The sequence below is a fragment of the Cavia porcellus genome, unplaced genomic scaffold (genome assembly GCF_034190915.1).
Source record: "Cavia porcellus strain 051 isolate PalLab524CR breed Dunkin Hartley unplaced genomic scaffold, mCavPor4.1 scaffold_27, whole genome shotgun sequence".
NCBI lineage: Eukaryota > Metazoa > Chordata > Mammalia > Rodentia > Caviidae > Cavia > Cavia porcellus.
The window spans coordinates 10850317-10873243 of record NW_026947510.1 but is presented as its reverse complement, the minus strand read 5'-3'; the positions used below and the strand labels follow the sequence as shown (position 1 = coordinate 10873243).

The following is a 22927-nucleotide window of genomic DNA, read 5'->3' as shown; positions in this document are numbered from 1 at the left end:
TGTTCCTTATATATGCAAGCTTATATGAGAGGCCTAGCTTCTCTCTCTGTCAGCCACAGCCTGATCGAATTGCGCCGGTTAGGTGTTTCCACTCACTGCTGCACACCAGGCAGCCTACGCGGGGGCCCGCCCCTCCCGGCCTCCGTCAGGCTCTGGGATCTGGGTTGGGCCAGCCTACGGGGTCCGCCGGCAGCGTCACGCAGGCCAGGCACTTTTCACCAATCCCGCCCGACAGGGGAATGTGTGGCTGGAGTCGCCAGCGCGCCCTGCTCCCGCAGGACTGCCCGGGCCCAGAAAGTCCGCTGGAGTCAAACTGTGGTGGAGTGTCAGTTTCTCTCACTCACCTCGCCACAAGTCAGAACATGCCTCCCTGCCTGTCCTGTTTTCGACTCCGTTCACAGACTCCCGTTCTCAGAGTTTCCGTGCGTCTCTCTCCTTGCCGAGCCGACGTAGAGGCAGCCAGCCACCGCGCGGCGGGAAACCCAAATGGTGTGGGGTCCAGCCTCAGCAGCGAGGCTTTTCTGTTCCTGTTTTAGCACCAGGACTGCATTCCAAGTTGGTTTCTCTCAGCCGAGTTCGTTCCTGAGTCAGCAGAGCATAACTCCACCTGCTTATGTCTCTTTAGTCCACACCATACCTGGCTTCTGAGCCTAGTTTTCAGAGAGCCTCCGGTAGTTGCTGTTATCTGTCCGCCATGTTCTCCCGGAAGCCTGTCCTTGTGTTTAATAAAAGGATACCCTGAAAATTAATTCTTAGATAGGTCCCTTAAAAATTTTCCCTTCTTTATTAAAGTGTGCTGATTCACTGACCAAGTTTAGAGAGAGAATATGTAACGAAAAAAACAAAAGAGCTTTTGCCTGCTGTAGATACCTAGGTGTAGTTTTGCTTTAAAATGTTCTGTATTGTTTACATTGTAATCAACATGTAACATTACACTTTTCAAAATCACTTGATGGTGTTTTACTGTCTTCTTTATGGTGTGTTTTCATCTAGACATTCAGAGTTCAGAATAGTTTTGCACTTATTTTGAGGAACTTCATGAAAGGTGCTATTTCTTTTGTTACGTTACATTTTAATATTTTCTCTGCAGCTGAATGTTTTGATGAGCAATATATATTAGCTTACTGAGTGTCAAAATGTAACTGTTTATTCTGCTTTCACACCACTTGAGCAGTTTTTATCTTGAACTTTTATAAGAATTTTTCAGGGAGTTTCCCCTCTATGGTACCACAGTGTATGAAATTTACATACTTTATCAAATACCTGTCTTGTGAAAAATATTTTAAATGTTATTTCTAAAATTTGACTTAATTCAACTTGTACTTCCTCCAAGCAGCTTTAATATTTTCCCCCACTCTGAAGTTGTGGAAGGTCTTGAAGTGATTGTGATGAATAAAAATGAAAACACATCAAACTATTTGTGACCTATATTTAATATACTTAAGAATGTTTTAACCTTAGATTTATTATGGGTATCTTCTATAGTTAGCCAATTCTAAACTGTCATTTGTATAGAAAATAAAGCGCTACAATAATTTGATTTTGAAAAGAAACAGTATTTGGAATTCCTTTGTGTTGTTTCCTGTGAATGCATTTCCTTCTTAATTTCTACCTAATTCAGTCTTGGAATAATAGGCAGGTCACTCTACGGCCATAACACCCTGAATGCGTGGATCTCATACGAATAGGCAGGTTACAATGTATGAATTTGATATTAATACACCAGCATCCATGATACTTATCAAAAAAGCATGCAAAAATAAATGTAAGAAAGTCATTTTCATCAAAAGCCTTTGTTACTTGACATCTATAGTATTTCAGAAGTCTTATTTTTGTTGATTGGATAATTAAATATCTAATTACTATGCTGCTGTTCATGGTTCCTAGTGATATATTGCAAGTAACAACAGACTCTTTTAGTAATCTTTCCCAAATACAAAAATTCTGTGTTTATTTTGTGCCTACGTGTGCTTCTAGGGAATTAACAGCTTCCCTCTACATTACATCTCTGAATCTTACTCAGTGACTCTGGCACCATAATCAGGTTCGACCGGTTAGTAAACATACTGTAAAATGAGTCTCTGGGCTTTATCAAACTACAGTTTATTACCAGTACCTGGCAGAATTCTCACGCTTACATCAGAGAGTCACTAAATAGACAACACTCTGACTTAAGGCTGCTTTAAAACAAAATCAATTATAGGTTGTACAGTTGAGAAAACGTTAAGTCATTAAGTGACCAAGAAAGGAAAAAATAAACAGCAACATTTTAAATATCTTTCAGGGGCTGGGGATTTAGCTCAGCGGCATAAGCGCCTGCCTTGCAAGCAGGCAGTTGTGAGTTTGATCCCTGGTACCGATAAAAACGAAAAAGACAAAAAAAAAATATCTTTCAAATGTATATGTGAAGGGCAGAGATATTTTCCTTTGACATACATACGTCTGGATTATAAATAACTGAAGGAAAAACAATCTCATAGTTTTATAATTTCACACACGAAGTCACTGACACCTATAGATTTCAGAAAAATTAAATTTGCCCATAATTTTAGGCTATGTTTATAAAATATTTAGACATTAGTGGTTCTCAGTATGAAGTTTAAGAATACAAAGAGTTTAGATTTTTAGCGTTCTGGCTATAGCTTTAAAATATTTTTTTTATTTTTACTTTGAAATAATTTTAAATTTACAGAAATGTTGCTAGAAAGAGCTATAAGACAGCTTAAGTTTCACAGCTTTTAAGTTTTCCCCATTTGCTGTGGCATTCATTCTTTGTAGTATTTTGAGAACCATTTCAAACTAAGTGTGCATTTTCTAGGAACAAGAACCTGTCCTTTATTGCCAGTGATCAAAATCAGAAAGCTGGCATCAATCTGCACCTTGATTTGGAAGATCTTACTCCAGGCTTAGTGTGAGGCTGGCACGCACCTGTGTGTTCTGGACCATTATCTAATCTGGCTTTAGGGGTTAACATTTTCTTGTCGTCTCTTTTATTCTAGAGAAATTTCTTGATTTGTTCTTCATCTTCCTGAACTTTTGACACTTTGAACAATAAAACGTGTTTTGTAAAAAGCCCCTTGGTTTGGGTTGGTTTGATGTTTTCTCTTGATTAATTTATGTACCTTTGGGTAGAAATACTGATTTGTTCTGTTTTCCTATAGTATTAATTTTGATGTTTTAGGGTTTTTTTGTTTTTTGTTTTTTTGGTTTGGCTGCAAAGTGATGCCTAGGTATTTTAGTAATAGGTCTTGTATTCCACCTCATAGGAGTTTCTCTGTGAATGAGGTATTGGAATTTTTTACTAAATTAATGTGCCTGTACTCTGATACATGCAGGTTGATGTGTTTTTTTGTGTTAAAAAAAGTACCAAATTCTTTATTTCCAGGCATACTATTAACCTTTGTATTGACTTTTATGCCACTCAACTATGCTCTGTAAAATTCTGTGATTAATTAATGTACTTCTGTTTTACTTAGAAATTGTTAAAATGACATTACTTTATAGTTTTAGTATTTATTCTGCCTTGCTAAAATTGTATGTAATGCAAGGTTGAGATTGCTATAAAAACACACTTTTGTGATAATGCCCTATGCTTAATATTATAAAATACAATTTTAACAGTGTAAAAATTTGAAAATGTTTTTAAATCCACTTAATCCTCTGTGGTTAAGTGAAAGGATAATGATTGTAGAAAAAACGGTTTGCAGACCATAGCTTTTATAAGAATCATTCGTTCTTCTCTTGAAGTTGCAGCAGTAGCAACCCCAGAGCAGAGGATTTTGTGTTTTTAACAAGGTGTAGGGAGTTTAACTCTCTCACCAGCTTTTAAAAGAAGCACACCAGTGAATACCAAGGGCAAGAAAAATGATATCTTCAATAAATGCCATATTCATTGTATTCAGTAGAACTGAAGAGAATCAGGTTTCCTGTGGTCATTCCTTATCATTTCTTATAAAATGAACACCGTAGTTTTAGATTTAATAAAAGAAGGAAAAATTCAGTATTTATGTAGTAGGAAGTAGCAAGACTTTTGTATGTGCTTTCAAAACATTTTATATCCATACAATATCTGTTCATTCACCTATGCATAAAGACAGGTAACAATAGTAAAATCCAATCAGGTTTTGATGTTGTGCTGCATTGTAATGACATGAAATGACAAATTTTACATGAGAGACTATATGGAAAGATTTTTTTGTAGAGGTGTATTGCTAGTTGAATGGAACTGTACAGAACTTCTAATTTTGCACGCACACACACAGTGGAATATATCAAGATCATGAGAAACATATGCTTCTGCTTTTGAGAAATTCGGATGACAAAGTAATTACAATTTGCCTGGATGATTTTTAATTTAATCATAAGTTGACTGAAATAGGTTTGTGGCTAAATTAAAGTGTTCAGAGGCTAGTTTTATTGAATTAAACTTTAAGTGAACTTTATTAAGGTTCTTACAACACAAGTTAATCCTATGGGCAGAGGAAATAGATTTAATTTACATTGTGTACTCAAGAAAAAAATGACAAGCAGTTTTCCTCTCTGAATGATTTTGAATATCAAATAGCAATTTTTTGCAAAGCTGGAAGCTATGTGACATGCATAGCATTTGCTTCAAAACCTGGTATTTTTGTTTCAATTTTCACATCAACATGTTTCAGATATTATAATATATTCTGCGTTCATAGCATGAAAAACATGAGTGTTAAAAGTTCAACATTTCAGAGTAGAGTTTTTCTGTAGTAGATAGTATGAAATAATGATAGGTAGCAAAAGATAGGTATGAGCAAGCTAGTAAAAGCTTTAAAAAAAGCATTGTTTTATGCTGAGTGTGGTTTGCACCCCTTGTGCTTGGGAAGCTGAGGCAGGAGAATTGCATGAGTTCAAAGCCATACCGAGATACATAGTTCAACACCAGCCTGGTAGGCAGTGCACATGCTAAATATAGTCTGTCTCAAAAAAAAAAAAAACAAAAAACAAAAAACAAATCTTATTTTGTAAAAACGTTCATTATTTTACAGGTTGTATGTTCATAGTTATGAAGCATTTTTGGCCCTGGAAAATTGCTAATTATCATGCTTATGATGTTATATATATGTGTGTTCATTCACATCACATTGGTTTTGAAAAGATATTTTAAAAATACTGTGAATTAACTTTAGATGCACATATGCCTTTTAAGCAGTCATTAAATTTTCTTGCCTTAAAATGGTTTTACTTGGGTAAACATTAAAAGAAATCATTACCACATATATTTTAAAGTTTTGTGAAATGAAAGCTGTGTTGTTTTAGTGCTAATTCTAATCCTGTAGTGAATGAAATAGATTAAAATGATAAATACTTTGTTAGGGATGAAGAGTGTGTAAAATGCGATGGCATTGTAATTCAGTGGTAAAATACCATGCTTAGCATGTGCAAAGCCCAGAGTTTGATTCCTGTGTCAAAAAGTGTGTGTGTGTGTGTGTGTGTATACACATATCTAAACATGTATGTGTGTATATCATACGTGTGTGTATGTACATTGATTTACCTCTTGAGAAATAGAAGGTTTAAGTTACAAATGATACTTTAAGATATTGTCACTAGATTCTAATAACAAGACTGTTAAAATTTACCAGCCACATTTAGAAGGTGAATATACTGGGGTTTGGAAGTGAAATGTATCAGATTTGGGGAAAAGTACTCAACTTTCCTAACTCCTAAAAGTCCTCGTCTGTAAAACAAGACAGCTAGTTGCTGGAAGGGTGCAGCAAATACAAGTACTCAATAAATACTGGTTTTTACTAAGGACATTGTTGCTGTTAATGATTTTATAACAACTGTTGTAATGGGTGAAATTTTAAAAAATCTTACCAAATTCACTTATTTCTTAGGCAGAATCTTACAGAGGATAACTTTGGTAAAATTTTCTTTTCCCATACTTTTTCTACATTTATTAGTTTAAAAGATTTCCTATTTTACAGCATTTTCCTTGAGTTAGAAGTAGAAGGCTATAGTTTTACCTAGTAGTAGAATAGGGGGAAAAGTTTCATGGAATCGGTCTCTTTTGGGATCTAGATGCTCACCTAGTCACGGTTGTTACAGTACTTTCATTAAGGCAGAGGTGTGATGAGAGCTTTCAAGTGGAGGCTGCCTTGGCTGGGCGTACAGGGAAGGCAGTGGAGGACTAGTTCACCAACAGGAGTCCTGGGCATGGGGTGCAACTGTTGCGTATGACAGGAAACCCTTTTAGAGAATCCTGTGGTGTCAGCATGGTGTTACTAATTTGAATGCATGATATTAATTGAATATAAAATTTTATAGGTTTCTCAGATGAGTTCCTTAGTCAGAATATGATGAAATAATCTTGTTCAGAACTCCTTTCTGCCAGGGTTGGAATAAGGTAACTTTCCAAAAAAGAAACAAACTCATGTCCAACATCCTCATTTAAAAAAAAAATAGGCGGACATTTCTTGCATCCTAAATGATATGTAAAATATAAATTAAGAACTGTCTGCTGTCATTTCTAATCTGAAAATCCAGATGGATGAATTGCTTAGAACTGACTCAAGTCCAGTGGCCCAGACGTGGTGGTTGTGTGCATCAAGCGTGCTGATTTCATTGGGAACCTTGGAGCTTCTCTAGTGTGCCAAGAAAGGGCAAAGCTCAAATGATAAATGAAGCAGTGGAACAGTTTAGGGCACTGATCATAGTTTTATGTTCTTTAGATTGTTATGCTTGCAAAGTTTAGTGGCATTCATTCTTTGTTTTTTCACGACACACAATTCATGAATACATTCAAAAATGCAGTTAATACATATTTTATGAGTTTACTGTTTTGCACATATTGCTTCGGAGATGAATGTGCATATGAATGTATATGTATATACTGTTTTATAATACATAGTTTTCCACTTGTGGACATTTTATTTATGATTTATATATAGGCATGCACAAATAACTAATGAAATAGCAGTGATAAAATATCAATGTAGCATTGATCTATTCACTTAAATTTATTATGTACCAGGCCATGTATTATTTGAAAATTATATATGATTTAAAAATAACCATAGAATGAAGTGCATCTATACTGCTTCATAAAATGTTTTACCAAATGAGAAGTCTTGGGTTAAGTAACAGGAACAAGTATGTGATTGTGTACTATCTATACTTTTGTATAGATATATAGAATTTGCTAAAAAATGTATACACACTTTAGGAAAAGAAAAATTGTGTTTTTCAACAGATGATGTTACCCTCATATGGGCCCCTAGCAAACGTCGTATATCACAGAAAACCCACTATTGCTGGCCCTTAGAGGAGAAACTGAAAACCCATGAGCAGGAATCTCAGTAACCAAAGTCACCCAAGCCGCAGACGCTGTACTAATAAATGTCTGGAAGTGAACGGCCACCACTTGGAGCATCTCTTGTAATTGTGGAGGCCAAAGAGACTTGTTTCAATCTCATGGTGTCTCAGTAAATTTAGTATTGAAATATTTATATCAGTTTTTCTTTTCCTGAACTGTGTATGCATTTTTTCTTACAGACTCTATATACACATAGAAAAGATTCCTAAATACGAATTTGTAAGGTTAATGGGAACACATTTTAAATTGTGGCAAATGCTGCTGAATTGTATTGTAGAAAACCTGATTACAAGGTATAAGAATACATTTCTTCATATGCTTACACCAAGTGATGTAATTTTTAAAAATTCCAACCTGTGTTTTCTTTTTTATTAAAATCAAACATGCATGGCATGGTAACATGTGCCTGTAATCCCAGCACTCAGGAGGCTGAGGCAGGGGGACTGTTGCAAATTTGTGACCAGCCTGGACCACAAAGTGAGCTCAAGGCCAGGCTGAATTGCATAGCAAGACCTTGTTTCAAAAAGACAAAATAAAACCCAGACAGACAGCCTTCCCCCTTCAAACTTTATTTTATTGGTATAGGGAATTTGTACATAATGTATTTTGATTCCTCTTTTTTCCAGTCCTCTCTCCTCCGTTCATCCCCTCTTCACTTCTCTATTTACAAAGATTTGTTTCCATTTTATTCCTTTTATTAAATCTCTTTATTCCTCTTCCATTCCTTTCCCCTTTCTCCCTTCCTAGTTCTTTTCTTTTGAATAATTGTTTCTTGTTTCACAATATCTATTGTACAATCTTGATCCTTGTTTACTCTTTCAGTTTCACACACTAAGAAGATACTGCAATATTTACATGAGTTCCATGTATTCCACTTAAACGAGTATGATCTTGCATCAATTTATCTAGAAATGACTCGTTTATCCTTCTTTATGGCTGAGTAGTACTCCACAGTATAAAAGCATGTCTTTTTTTATCCATTCTTCGATTGATGAGCATTTGGGTTGTTTCAAAGATTTAGCTATTACACACTGCGCTGCTATAAACATAGGTGCACATATATCATTGTGGTGTTCTGAAAAAGGAGCTCAACAGGGTATCAGAAAGTGGAAAGATATCCCTGCTCATTGATAGGAAGAACCAACATAGTGAAAATGGCAATACTCCCAAAATTGTTATACAGGTAACACACAATTCTAATCAAATACCATCATCATACCACACAGAACTGGAGAAAACATTCCTATTTATTTGCATAAATAAATGGTATGTTATTAAACATTCCATTTATTTGGAACCGGAAGAAACCTAGAAGAGCAAAAACAATTCTTGGCAACAAAAGCAAGGCAGAGGATATCACAGTCCCTGACTTAAATTATGCTACAAAGTACTGTGATAAAAACAACATGGTACTGGAAAAAACAACAAACCAGAGGATCATAAAAGAGAACAGAGTAAAAGATACAGAAACCACTCCAAACACACTCAGCCACCTTATCTTTGACAAATGAGCCAAATATTTGCTAGAAGGAAGGTAGCCTCTTTAATAAATAGTGCTGGAAAAACTGGCTTATCAGTGCCAAAGACTATAACTAGACCCATGTCTATAAATGCACTAAACTAAATGTAGAATGGGTCAAAGATGTAAATATTAAAACAGAAACACTAAACCTGCTGGAAAGACAATATGCAGAACTCCCGAAGACATAGGTACAGGCAAAGATTTTATGAACCAAAACCTGATCACATGAGAAATAATACAGTGCATCAGCAACTGACCAGCTTTTAATGTTTATTGGTTATTTTGATATCTTGTGAAATTGTTCTACATTGATTTTCTCTTGGAGGCCTGGTCTTTCTAACTGGTTTATAAATGTATGTAATTTATATGTGTGCACCTTTGGCATATGTTTCTATCAGGAACTTGTGTTTAGCTTTGTTTTCAATGGCTTTTGTCTTACAGGATATTTAAGTTTTTGTGCACACACAAATCAGTCTTTCCTGATTTTGTCTTCTGATTAAGACCTCGACATCCCAAAGCCTTAAGAACATGTTCTGTTTTATCCTTCCATCTCTTGTGTAACTTTCTTTTCATTTGAATGTTTAAATGTTTGTAGTGTGGGTAGGGGTTTAGTTTTATGTTTGCTTGCGTAGGTCTCACTGTATCCTAACAGCAGTCATGAACTAGATGTTCTCTTCACCTGCCAAAATGGAGTGGTGCGTATTTTGCACACCAGGCGCACTTTTGATTTCAAGGTTCCTTGGAGACACAGTCACTGTTATGAGAAAGGGCAAAAGAAATCTCAGGCGCATTACACCTGTAGGGAGTTTGTGTTCCTGTTCCTGCTCTTGTGTCTTTATTCCATGTCTCTTCAAACACCAGTGTGAATCTGCTTCCACTTTGAGGGAGCGGAAATGGGTAAAATACATTTGTGATCTACTTGTGATTATTTTCTTTCTAGAAGGGACAACATCGGTGGTAAATGGCATATTTGGCCATTTATAAATTTAGAGAGGTAAGAGTCACTGTGTTCTAAATCTTCTCTCTTGCTGTAGGCTGTTTAGAGAAATCTTTATGAGAACATACAGCATTTTAATCTAAAACTAGTAACATGGTCAAAGCAAAATAAAACAAAACCCCCCAATTTAAAAAAAAAATACAATTGTCTGCTTTTAAAATCCCCAGAGTAGCTTATCAGAAAAAAAATGAAATAGAATAGTGTGTATAATATCTATGTTTTGTTTTTACAGTTCAACAGGATAAAACATGTATGTATGCATACATTTAAGTATATGCATAATATGTAATCTATATGCATATATGTATACACTTGTATATACACATGTACATATACGTATACACTTGTATATAATGTACACATGTAGAAACTCTGGACAAAAAAGACAATTTTTACCCAGCAGGAGTGAGAGTAGGATTAGCCAGGTGTAGAGAAGAATTAGGAGAGTTTTTCCTGTTAACACCATTTTCAATGTTCTAGTTTTTAAACCATGTGAAAATTTCCACATTTTTTCTGAAGAAGAAATGGTTTCAAATAGAGCAGGAAGTCCATTAAGGCCAGAGTAAGAAGACACGCATATTACATTTATCAGTAATTGGTTTAATTACAGAGTTTGAAGAACATCTGTTTTGGAGTATCAGTGACAAAGACTAGTGCTTACAGTGAATTCAAGTGTGAATGAGAAGTGTTTTATGTTATTTTTATATTACTGAGTTAAGAAGCTACTCAAGACTTAGTGACTTGAAGCCACTATCATTTTACCACCTTTTGCCAAGGTAAATTAGTGAGCCCGGCAGGTGTTTAGATTTCAGATGAGGCTGCAGTCATCTGTTGAGCTGGATCCATGATGCCTTGCACACATGGCTGGCACTTGTCCTGAACATGATCTAGGACCTCAATGAATGTCTCATGGGATCATCTGAGCAGGTCCTTTCTCTTTGGGTTGATCTTCTCCAGAGGGTGTAGCATGTATAGCAATAGTAGATAATTCACAAGAGTCTACAAAGAAATTTATCATTAACAAATGAACTTAGTTCACTGAATGCAGTCAATACCTAAAGTCAATTGTATATTTTATATGCTAGCAGCACCAAAAATACTGAGTATGACTATTTACAATAGCAATGAAAATCAGAAATAAAAGTTAATAAAATACAAGCAAAAGCTTCTCACAGAAACTACAGAAATTCTGTGAACAGAAATGTTCATAGAATGGGCAACTAAATATTAATAATTCTCCCTCAAATCTATAGATTCAATGCAAAGCTAAAATCCCAGGAAGAGTTTTTCGTATATATAAATTGTCAGATTCTACAATTTATACTGAAATGCATAGGGACAGAATAATCATTATAATGATGTTGAAAATACAAGGTCAACCAGATACCAAGTCTTACGTTATGCTTGAGGTACGCAGACAATATGATAATGGTGCAAAGATAGATGTAAAGAACATAAAACAAAATATGGGCCACAAGTAGATACACTTGTGTAAAATGGTCTTTTGAATATTGGCGGCTGTGCCAACCAGGTGTCTATCAGGAGAGAAAAAGAACCTTATTCCTACCTCACAGCATACACCAAATTAATCTTACGTGAATCAAAAATCTAAATTTGAAAAGTAAAATTGAACTTCTAGAAAACAGAAGAGAACATCTTCATGATCTCATGATTATGAAGGATTTCTTAGCTTGACCACACACAAATAACCACAAAAGGGGCTGGGGATTTAGCTCAGTGGCATAAGCGCCTGCTTTAAAGCAGGCAGTCTTGAGTTCGATCTTGGTACAGATAAAAAGGAAAAAGAAAACAAACAAACAAAGAAAACAAAGAAACTGAGCTTCATTAAAATTAGTAGCTCCTGTTTCTTGGCAGACTTCTTTAGAAAACAAGCAGGTAGGCTACATCCTGGAAGACTAAACTCAATACAAGCATCCAACAAAAGACTTTCCTAGCCAGGCATTGTAGGGCATGCCTGTGATCTCAGCACTGGGGAGACTGAGGCAAGAGGATTGCCATGTGTTTGAGGCTAACCTTAGCTACATAGTGAGTTCAAGTTCAGCCTGAACTGCATACCAAAAGCCTGATTCAAAAAAAAAAAGAAAAAAAAGAAAAAAAAGATACTTAGAACTATAAGCCAGTGAAAGAAAATAATAACAAGTAGTTTACAAGAGAGCTTATTTAGATGTTAAATAAGCATACAAAATTGCACAAAACTATTAGGAATTGGAGAAATGCAAACTAAAACCATGAGATGCAGTACCCTGAAGTAGCTAAAACTGATACTAGTAGCTAGCGAAGTTATAGAAAAGCTGGAACTCTCATATGCTGATGTCAGGAAGAGTAATTTGGAATACATATATCTAGAAATACAATTCCATTCTTAGATATGTAACAAAGAGAAATCTTGTATATATTCACAAGAATATATACACAATAATATTTATAATATCATTCTTCATGAAAGCCCCAAATGGAAGAAGTCCAACTGTCCATTAAAAGTAATGGGGTAAGATGGAATCTCGGTGTTGTTTTATTTCCATTTCACTAATGACCAGTTATGTTGAATGTTTCTTCCAGCATCCCATATGTCCATAAACAGATGAAAAGGTTAAAAAATGTGGTATTTACATACAATGAAGTCCTACTCTGCCATAAAAAGATAAACTTGAGTCATTTGTAGGAAAATGGATGCATTTCGATACCATAATGTTAAGTAAAATAAATGAGAGATATAAGGTTACATTTTTTAAAATTTTGAAAGTAGTAAAATACAACAGAACAAGACAGAATAAAGCCAACTGAGACTGTGTAGTGAAATTGGTATAGAACTTCACAGCAGGCTACCAGGATAACAGTAATAGGCATCACAGTATATTTCGTTATCTTTACAATAGTTGTTCCTTCAATCACATACATCAAAATAAAATGAAACACAGAACATTATAGAACTTATCAAAACAATATTGAATAAAGCAGTACCATTAATCAGAACAGAGCAAAACAGTAGTAAAAATATTTGTCTTCAAAGAGATGGTAGAAGGAAATTCCCCTTATTTGCTATGGTCAACCTCCCAAGAGATACTCAGATTTCTGGTTCCCATTTGTAAATGGGGGGACAGGGGAAAAGGGGTAGAAGAAGTGGGATGTTTGACTCTAGGCTGTGCACTAGTAGATTCACTATTGCTTAGCAGGGAGGCAGGCTGGTTGCTTGGTTTTCCAGGGTCCTAAGTTCCAACATGGCGCTGATCTCAGGAGACATTGGTCTATAAGCTTAAATATTGCATGCTATTTCTTATATGAGAAACTCAAATTATAAATATAGAGCAAAATAAAGGTTAGTTATAAACAGCAGGGAAATAGATCTGTCCCAAATGGGATAGGGATCAAGAGATGAAAGGAAGAGGGAAAGAAAGGGATGTAAAAAGGGATGAAGATGTGCTCTGCATGTACACCAACTCCACACAAGGATTGTAAACACACACTGCAAAACATACCCTAATAAGTAAATAAGTAAACTTATGGTGTGCTAAAAAAAAACTGTAATGGGTAAGGCTGAGAATATAGCTCAGTGGTAGAGCGATGGCCTAGATTTATGAGACCCTAATTGTGATCCCAGAATGATGAAAAAATGCAATAGGCACTTTATCAGTAGCACTTAATCAATCAATAACTAGGAATCAATCATTGCTCTTTGCAGTAGTAAGGATGAATGCTGTAGACACAGCATTGAGTGAAGGAAGGCAATAAGAAAGTTTGTGATAGTCTGCTCCCATTAAAGCTCAAAAATAGGTGAATCTAAACCATGGTTATTGAAAACACAATAATGGATGACCTTTGGTGGGGAGATGCTTGTTAACTACGATGGCAAAACTTCTACGAATATTCCAAATCTTGATCTGTCACATGGACATAGTAGTTTTATTGTGTAGTATTACAAATTGCTACAAATTTCTTCTTAGTTTTAAGTGGTAGTTGTTTCTGTATTATTTCACGGGCCTATAAATGAGAAGTTCCAGTAGGCTCAGCTGCGTTCTGCTTTGGGACTTGCAAGACTGAAATCAACCTTGAAAGCTGTGAAGGAAAACTCACTCCTCCCAAGCTTCTGTGGGCTCTTGGTGGACTGCAGTTTCTTACCATTGTAGGACTGAGGCCCCCTTCTTTGTTGATGATCAGTTCAGGGCTACTCTGAGCTTGTCAAAGCCATCACATTCCTTCTTGTGTGGTCCTTTCCATCTTCAAAGAAGCAATGTGTTAGGTGTGTTAGGTCCTTCTTACACAACACATTCACAGATGTGGCAGCAGGAAGTGGATGACTTCAGAACCAAAATGTTGCCCACCCAAATAGGTATGTATAGATATAAAAATTCATTGGGTTGGATCCTGAAGATATGTATATATATTTTAGCAAATGTATATTAATTAAATAAAAATTTAAATAATAAAAATTAGGATATTGATTATTTGAGTGAAATAGAGTTGACTAAGGATAGGTATTTAACGAGAGGTGAGCCATTTTTGGAGTTGGGACTGAAAGAACCATTAAGAACAGGTGATTAGTAGCTGGAAGATAATTCTGGCAAAGGGAACAGTCTGAGGAAACTTGGGAAAATAGACAGTGTATCCAGGAAGGAGAAAGAAGTTCAGCTGGAAAAAAGTGGAGTGTGTAAGAGACAAACAAAACAAAACAACCATAAAGGATAGAGTGACAGAGATGGAGCAGACAGCCATCTTCATAGCAGCCACAGACTAGAGTTGAAGGATAGAGACCAGAAATATTTTTAAAAAATGGTATAGGAGCTCAGGCAAAAGGAAAAAATATTGGGTTACGAGGAATGAAGGAGTAGTGATAGCTGTAAGAAGGACTGCAGAAACTGAAATGACAGTGATGCCATAAAATGAAAGGTAGTGTTCTGGTTTGTCTCCGAATCTGTTCTCTACTTGTGTGATCACTGGACCCTTCAGTTATAATTGGATCTAAGAATAAAGATATTTTCCAGACTCCTTTCCAAGGAGGCATGACTTCAGGACAGTCCTGGGCAATGGAATGGGAGTGAAATGACATGTAATCTGGCTCTTTTTGGCATGAGGATGTGATGGTTTCTGCCACCATTTTGGAAACTGTAGCTCTTGGAACTTTCCTGGAGTAGTAGAGCCATAGGATAAGGGACCACGGGTCTCTAACTCCAGCAGTCACAGTGCTGAAAACAAAAGTATAAGTACTAGTACTTTTCACATGGGCCACAATTAAAGGGGACTCATTGCATTGTAAAGTACACACACTGCACAACCACAATACTCCAGTGCAGGAAGGATAGTGTATCGGTCAGCTTCCCATTGTAGGAAGAAAGCACCCACATAAAAATTTGGAAGAAGAAAGGTTTATTTTGGCTCATGATTTCAAAGGTTTTTATTTGTGTTTGGCTGGATGTTTCCAAGGTAGGAACAACATCTGTTGCAAGGCATGGAGGAAGAAAACTGTTCAATTCATGGCATTCAGGAAGAAGAGAGCAGGATAAGACCCTGAGAGAGGAGGGGGTCAGGAGCAAGATATTTCCTTCAAAGGAACACCCCCTAGTGACTTTACTTCCTCCACCTGGGTCCCACCTTTAACAGCACGTTCAGCTATGAATTCACCGATAGGTACATATATTGAAGTTGGTGTTTTCACGATCCAATCACTTGTAAACTCAGCCTTTGCATGTTTCTACATTGGGGAATAAAGCCCTCAATACACAAGTCTTTGTGGGGGACACTTCATATTTAAACCATACCAGACAGCTTGAAGGAGTAAGTCTTGGGAAGCTTAATATACCATTGTATGTTTAAACTTCTATCAGTTTGGATCCCTTGTGGGCCTTCTGAACCTGTTACTGTTCAAGTAATGATGAGGTTCTAAATCAGAAATTATGATTTGATGTTTTAGTGTCTTACAGCAAAGAAATGGAAGTCAGAAGAAATAGTAAAAGGTGAAGCAAATTTAAGATTTCCTGAGTGAACGTTACATGTGAAACTCTATCCTGTGCTGTGAGAAATACAAAGGAAAGCAATTTCAGCCTTCCAGGAGCCTGATATCTGGAGGAAAAATACTTTTAAATCAATATGAGAGTTTAGTGACTACAACCTTCCAGAAATTTATAATCTAGTGAAAAATGTGTGACTGTATTTTATTTACTTTTTGATGCTTGGGGGGAAAATCAGGGCCTTGTGCATGCTAAGCTGGTGCTTTATGTCTGAGCTAAGACTCAGCCTTATACCAGGCATTTTAGCACACAGGATTGGAGTGAAGCTCTGGAGGCAATAATCTAGTAAGAAAAAGACATTTATACCGATAACATTAATACACAACAGAAAAGAGGGTGCCAGAGGTGCTCCTAATATTAAGTGGAGTATAACTAGCTAACCCCCGGTTTCCAAATCTCAACATTTGTTGGTTTTCCCTTAAGATATTCTTAAGTTATGAGATACAGTACTAATTTCCCTGTTACAGAGCTCTAAGACATCTGGTTTCTACAGCACATTAACAGTCTGCCTAGTATGTTTTAAAGAGTTGTTGCTTTTTCTCTAAAAAGGAAAAAGGAAAATCAATATATTTTTATTTGCACAAGAAAATGAAAATATACTTGGCCTCAGAGGAACAAAAACATTTAATTTATTTTACAATGATTTCTAAATATTCCTCTGGAGAAGCTTGTACTTATGGGTAGTATCTGAATATGACCTTTAAATTACATTGTTTTGGTAGCTTTGTTCTAAACAGCCTCTGATAATAATAACATCCTATAAAAGCAAATGAGTTTGGAAAAATAATGTGTGTAGGAGTACCATTTATGTGTGAGGACTAATCACAAATCTTGCAAATCTTTTCTCAATATTAAGACCATTTATACTTGCAGCAGAAATTTACTATTAAAACTGACAATGAATACTTATTGAGGACTTATTGTGAGAGGTATTCTGCCAGGCACTGTGAAAGTGTGGCTTATAAGACAAATTCTATAGTAGATCATTGCCCAAAAGGAGATACAGAAACAAATACATAAGTAACCAAAAAATGTTATGTAGAGCCCGAAAGGGCTTTGGATATATAAGGGAGGACAGGATTGATTTTCACTGGGTGAAGCTTGATGGCTTCATTGAAGGGGCAGATCTTAAAGGATTGGGAACTTTTTGAGATGCCGGTGAGAAATACATTTAGAAGTTTTGCAGGTGCAGGTTTGGAAAGAGTAGTGCAAGCCAACTAAGGCAAAAACAAATATCATAGAAGGTTCAAAACAAAGGCTGCGTTGTGAGCTATGGGATGAGAAATGTCTTAGTCAGATTTCTGTCACTGTGAGTAAATACCTGAGCAATAAACTTAAAATGAGGAATGATTCACCTCAGCTCATGATTTTAGAGAGAGAGAAGAGGGTAGTGTCTCTATGTTTGCTTAAAGGGCACACCCACAGGATCTCACTTCCTCTGTCTAGGCCCCAAACATTATAGGCTCTGTCATCGCCCAACAATGCCACATGGCCCTTGGGGGACATTTACAATCCAAACCACAACAAAAGGCAAAGCTAAACAAATGCCTTGTGTGGATTGTTGTTTCTCAAGAGGTTGGTCTTTGCTCCATATGCAGACAAAGGTCATCTTTAAACATGGTGGTGACCATTCCAGCGGTGCTTTAGTTAGTGTGGGAGAGATGGGAGGCATCAAAGACTACTGGTTGGAGACCAATGAGGAGGCTGCTTGCCACATTATCCTTGGCACAAAGTCATGGTGGTGTAAGTGGAAGGAAGAGAATGACAGTATAAAGGCACCTGAGACTTAACATGTCACTGAGAAAGCAGCTTAAGAGTTTGCTGACGGGGAGAAATGGAAAGAGGAAATGCATACCCTAAAATAATCCTCATAATCCTTTACCATATAGCATTATCATTGAGTAAAAAAATGAAAAAAGAGAAGACATTGTCTGTTTCCCACAAAGACACACATTAAAAAAATCACCCATATCAGCATGTGGCAAATGCATTCTGTTCCTCTGACCCTGTGGTCATTGTTGACTTATTGTCTTCCTTCACATCCCAGAATCTATTTGTTGGCTTGGCTTCCAAAATATATCCAGAATGCAAATGTATTTTATCGCTAATCCAGTCTAATACATTTTGTTATAGCAGCAGGAGTTGCCTGAACAAGACATGCATGTACTTTTGTATGGCTGATCCCCAGGGAATCTTGAAAACTGAGGACAGAACTATGGGTACAACCCTGATTCTGAGATAGAGATACAACAGAAGTGTATGATGACCGTTCCCCAAGGGGACATCATGATGGAATGGGGGACTATTGAGAGGAGAGGACCAGACAATATGTATACATTGCCCTTCTAAAGCTTTTAGTGCTTGTACAATTTGATAGTAGTTTTTCTATAAAGTTATAGACTATCATGAATTAAATTTAAGAATAAATAATACTTTTGCTGTGATCATACATCAACTTTGATTAAATTGATGGGATTGATAAATTAATGACAAATACAGACAGATTTGCACATCTATTTTATTAGTAGTAGACAAAATTCATGGCATGATTTGTGATTCTGAAGAGTTTTAAAATTATTTTTTTGTATAGAAAGTCAAATTTCTAGGTGGATATGGTGGTGCTCACCTGTAATCCCAGCACTGTGGGAGATCCAGGCAGGAGGATTGCAAGTTTGAACCCAGTTTGAGCTAGTTAGTAACTTTAGCAAGATCCTGTCTCAAAATAGAAAAATAACAAGAGGGCTGGTGATGTGCAAAAGCCTTCAGTTTGATCTCCAGTGCTAAAAATAAGAAGTTGTATTTCTCAGCCCTTATTCAGTTTCAATAGACTTCAATCATCTGTCTTCTCCATAAGATGCCCACTCTGTTGTAGAGCAAACACTCTTAACATACCATTGCAAGATTCTTAAATAGCCATCCTGTGGCACAGGATAGCCAACTCTCATCTCCCCTACCCCCAGTTGCTGGTGGCTGCCAGACACATGCTGAGTCAGCATCAGCCATGAAGAGTGTCCTGGTCATTGGTGACTCCTAAAGGGCACCAGAGAACCGGAGCTGGCTGGTGTTCCCTAAGCATTGCTGTGCCTGCTGAGACACATCATGATGCCTCTTTGCCTTTTCCCTGAAACTTTTGATCTTCAGGAACTTTCTGAACCAGTGTTTTGGTACTTGCACTGACTTTTAAAATCAGTGAACCATGAGAGACATAAAAAATACATTTTGGCATATGAATGCATCCCACACTTTTAGCTGTCAGATTTCCTTTTCCTTGGCTTGTTCTGTGACAAGAGAACTTACCTGTGTCCAACGAACTCCCCCAGTCAGTAACACTTCTGCTTAAATGATATTGCATATGGTGTTTTCTTGTTTTTTAATTTTCTTTTTCTGTTAGTACATGTTTGCAGTACATAATGCTTACATTCATCTTGGGAAGTTGGTACATGTACATCACATTTCATTTCTTATTTTCCCTTTCTGTCTTCCCTCTTTTTTTCATCTCTTGGCTCTTTCTAGGTAGAGTATGTTCAAGCACTTCCTGATATTGATGATAATTTCAAGCTAAAATTATGATTTTTTTCTTAGGTAAAAAAATAAAATCTAGATATAAAAGAAAGAGATGACAGATTGGAGAATTGGAAACTATCAAATGGGATTATCTGCACAGAAACTGTGAACTTCTAATTTGGATTTTTTTCCTGATTGGGCTCCATCTCATTTATTTCTAATTCCTTCCCAGTGCTAATTAGAAATCTTCAAACAAAAGGTTTAAGATTACTAGGATAAAGTGAGATACTTAACAATACATCCAGAAATCTAAATAGTCAAACAATTCAGCTGACCTTCAGGCAGTGTGAGGGATGCAGGGTCCCCCTGATGGCAATGCTGTCTTCATCCATATGGCTTCCAAAGTCACACTGCTGTCTGCCTCAGGCTAGCCCATAGAGTTGCATGTAGGCAGTTTCTATGGCCAAATTTGGGAATGCAATTCATAAAGGTCTCATTGCAAAAACAATCACATCAACCAAAACAATTCTCAAGGATGCTGGTGCCCTGGAAGAGGAAGAAACAAGTTACTGAAGAATTTTTATTTCTTAAAATCAATGACATGCCACAAGCTTTTTTTCATTGAAGATGCTGGCTTAGAGCCTGTGGACTGGCACCTCTGTACAAGTGATTATTTCTTTTCAAATTTTAAATGAGACATTAAAAAAATCCAAATTTGAAGAAGAAAATTCCACTCTATTTAATACATTCATAATCACATCATTTTTTTTACTTTAAGTTATCTTGTGGCCTTCAGACTTATGCATAGTAATTAAAATTATTATTTAAGGCAGCTATATCATATTATGTGGCACTAATAGTATTTACACGATTTCTTGTTTCAGATATTAATTTGATTCCATGTATTTGTGTTCCACTACTACAAATAAGGCTACAGAAAGCAACTTCTAAAATAGTTTTTACTTCCATCAAATTGTTTTCTGATAGCTATATACATTTCCAATATTGCATAAAGATTCTGAAGAAAATATAAATTGGAATAAAATACAAACATTTTCAATAGTTTTTCATCGATTGAATTATTTCTTAGAATTAATATTGATCAGTTATGCTACTGGATTCAATAGTGTGACTGTTTTAACAATTTCTGATGCACTTTTACATCATGTTGCTTTTTTCAGAGGCTTATACAATTTCTTGTGCTGTTAAACTTACTCTTTTAAGCCAGCTTCACTTGCATTTATAGTACATTTTTCTTAATTTAATAGATGCACAGTGGTACTTCAGATTGTCTTAATGTTGATTACTAAATTGAACATTTTTCATTATTTGGATCAATGGACTTTTTGAAGTTTTCTTTATAAAGTCAAAAGGGCTCTTTATCTGATGTATTTATCTTTTTCTATTGGTTCAATTTCTCTCCCTCTGTATCATTTGTAATAATTATAGTTTCCACCTACCCCCTCCTCTGGTGGGCACAGGTGCTTTGGTATAGACAAGCTGTTTATATTTTTCTTTGTGATGTTTCTGTCTGCAATTTGAAACCATAGATGTACATAAACAATAGGATCTATGGTTCTTTTATTTTAATCCATGGAGAAATATTTTCATATCAATTATGCACAGCAGGTAATTGAAACATGTTACAAAGATGGAAGGAAGATGAAAGGAGGAAACAGCCAGTTCAGTTTCTGCACTCGATTGTCTTATGCAGCTAATTTCAGTCTCTCAAATAACAGGGGAGCACGTGTGCTTGTGTGCCTGAGGAGGGAAGGTAAAGACGGACAAAATGAGAGATCGTGCAGGATTAGGACAGAGCTAGTGAGCTGGTAAATTGCTTGGGATTTGTGCGGTGAGGATCTTATTGGCTTTGATTAATGATTCATGAATCAGGCAATATTCCATCTGTGAAACAGAGAAGGTGCTCTCCTGGCTGAGCACAGGAGGTGAGTTTATGGCCGAGAAAAAGACCGAAGATGGAGAAACAGTTACTTCCCTTATGGGGCTAGAGCAGAGGGGATTTATGAAGCCAGCTTGGGTGAACTGGCCTCTTCTAATTGAATACTGCGAGTCTCCTGGTTTTGTTTTTGTTTTTTGTTTTTGGAAACCAGGTCATTTTAAGTTCAATTTCTTTATGTGATATGTGGCACAGCAGACTACCTTCCTGTCTGGTCTGGTCTGCTGATGCCTAGGGTAAGAGCTCAGAGTTCAGTCTGAAACCATTCCAGAGATTTAATTTAAGGATGCAATGATGAGTTCCCATTTCTGTACTGATGTCATAGAATCCAAGCAACATGTGACACACTAGACTTGATAGAGCACAACTTTGTATTTGCTTGCTAATATTTAATGTAAACAAGCTTGTGAAATGAGTGCTTATTGACAATGAACTAAACTCAGGTTCTTATATTTTCCCTTGTATTAATTGAGCAAATGACCTAGAGAGGTATTAAAATTAAGGACATGTGAAAATGCTGTCAGAAGGATCTTAGTGTGGCATCTAATAAAATTACCTTGTTTTCCAGGAAGACATAAGATGAATGACTTTTTGAATAAACACGGCAGTAATTGCACATAGAATTCATATTTCCTCATGGTGAAAGACAAAAAAAGAATTTCTTCAAGTGTAAAGAAATTTACAGCTCAGTTATGAGAACACATTGAAAAGTAGAAATATAACTGACTGGGGCTTATTTGAATTTATAATGAAGGGAATTCAAAAGTAAAGACAGGTGGTCTTGCTATGCCTGATCGTTCCTAAGAATCTTCAGATTTCTTGATCATATAAAACTTGCGTGTAGCAGTTACTGACGGTGTGTGGAATGTGGACTGAATCCAGAATCTAGTGCAGTCCAGTTTGTCTAGAGCATATAGAGAGATTCAGCACAAACTTTTGTCTGTTTATTATAGTGCAGGGTCTGGTCATGGCCCCTGCTAGAGCTTTTGTGGGAAGCAGCAAAGAGAAAATGATTCACCAGAGTAGCTTCTGACTTGGTTCCATTCCTCTCTGTGGGGGATCACTTTACATTTCCTTAATTGCAGGGACAGCTTGTATGGTTGGCAGTTGTTGGAACTGAGAAATGGATTTTAATGAACTCCATTTTCTTTTGCTCAGCTGGAATTTAAGTAGTTGTAGATGAAATTAACAGCCACAGTCAAAGCATGGATGACAGCCATGTCACACAGGAGAGGAAAGGTAAGGGTCTATTTTGTGCTGCTATATTAGGATCATACTCTTAAAATAATGAGTTTTGCAACTTCGTGCTTTTGAGTTACATTCCCATTTTTGTTTAGGTACCCAAAAACTTCTGGAAAGTGGCGTAAACCTCAAGTGGTGAGATAAGCAAGCCACTTGGCTGATGCCAGACAGGCATTTGTAGTCAAATAGTGCATACAGTACATAGTTTTAGTTTTTCTCTCCATTGGGAATATATGCCAGAGGTCATGAACACTGTTCTTATTTAATATCTAAGGATGCATATGCAGATAAAATTTCAGTCATAGAAAGCAGATATGGTAGTGCACAACTATAA

At 36.4% G+C, this 22927-nt stretch overlaps 1 long non-coding RNA gene across 1 annotated transcript in view; it reads left to right on the top strand.

Annotated features, from left to right (window-relative positions):
• The first annotated feature begins 710 nt into the window (after positions 1–710).
• The window catches only part of LOC134473486 (uncharacterized), a 30304-nt gene continuing 8087 nt past the window's right edge, over positions 711–22927 (top strand). Inside the window, exon 1 of the long non-coding RNA XR_010043733.1 lies at positions 711–22590. This is a non-coding gene — a long non-coding RNA (uncharacterized LOC134473486). The remainder of the gene's footprint in view (positions 22591–22927) is intronic.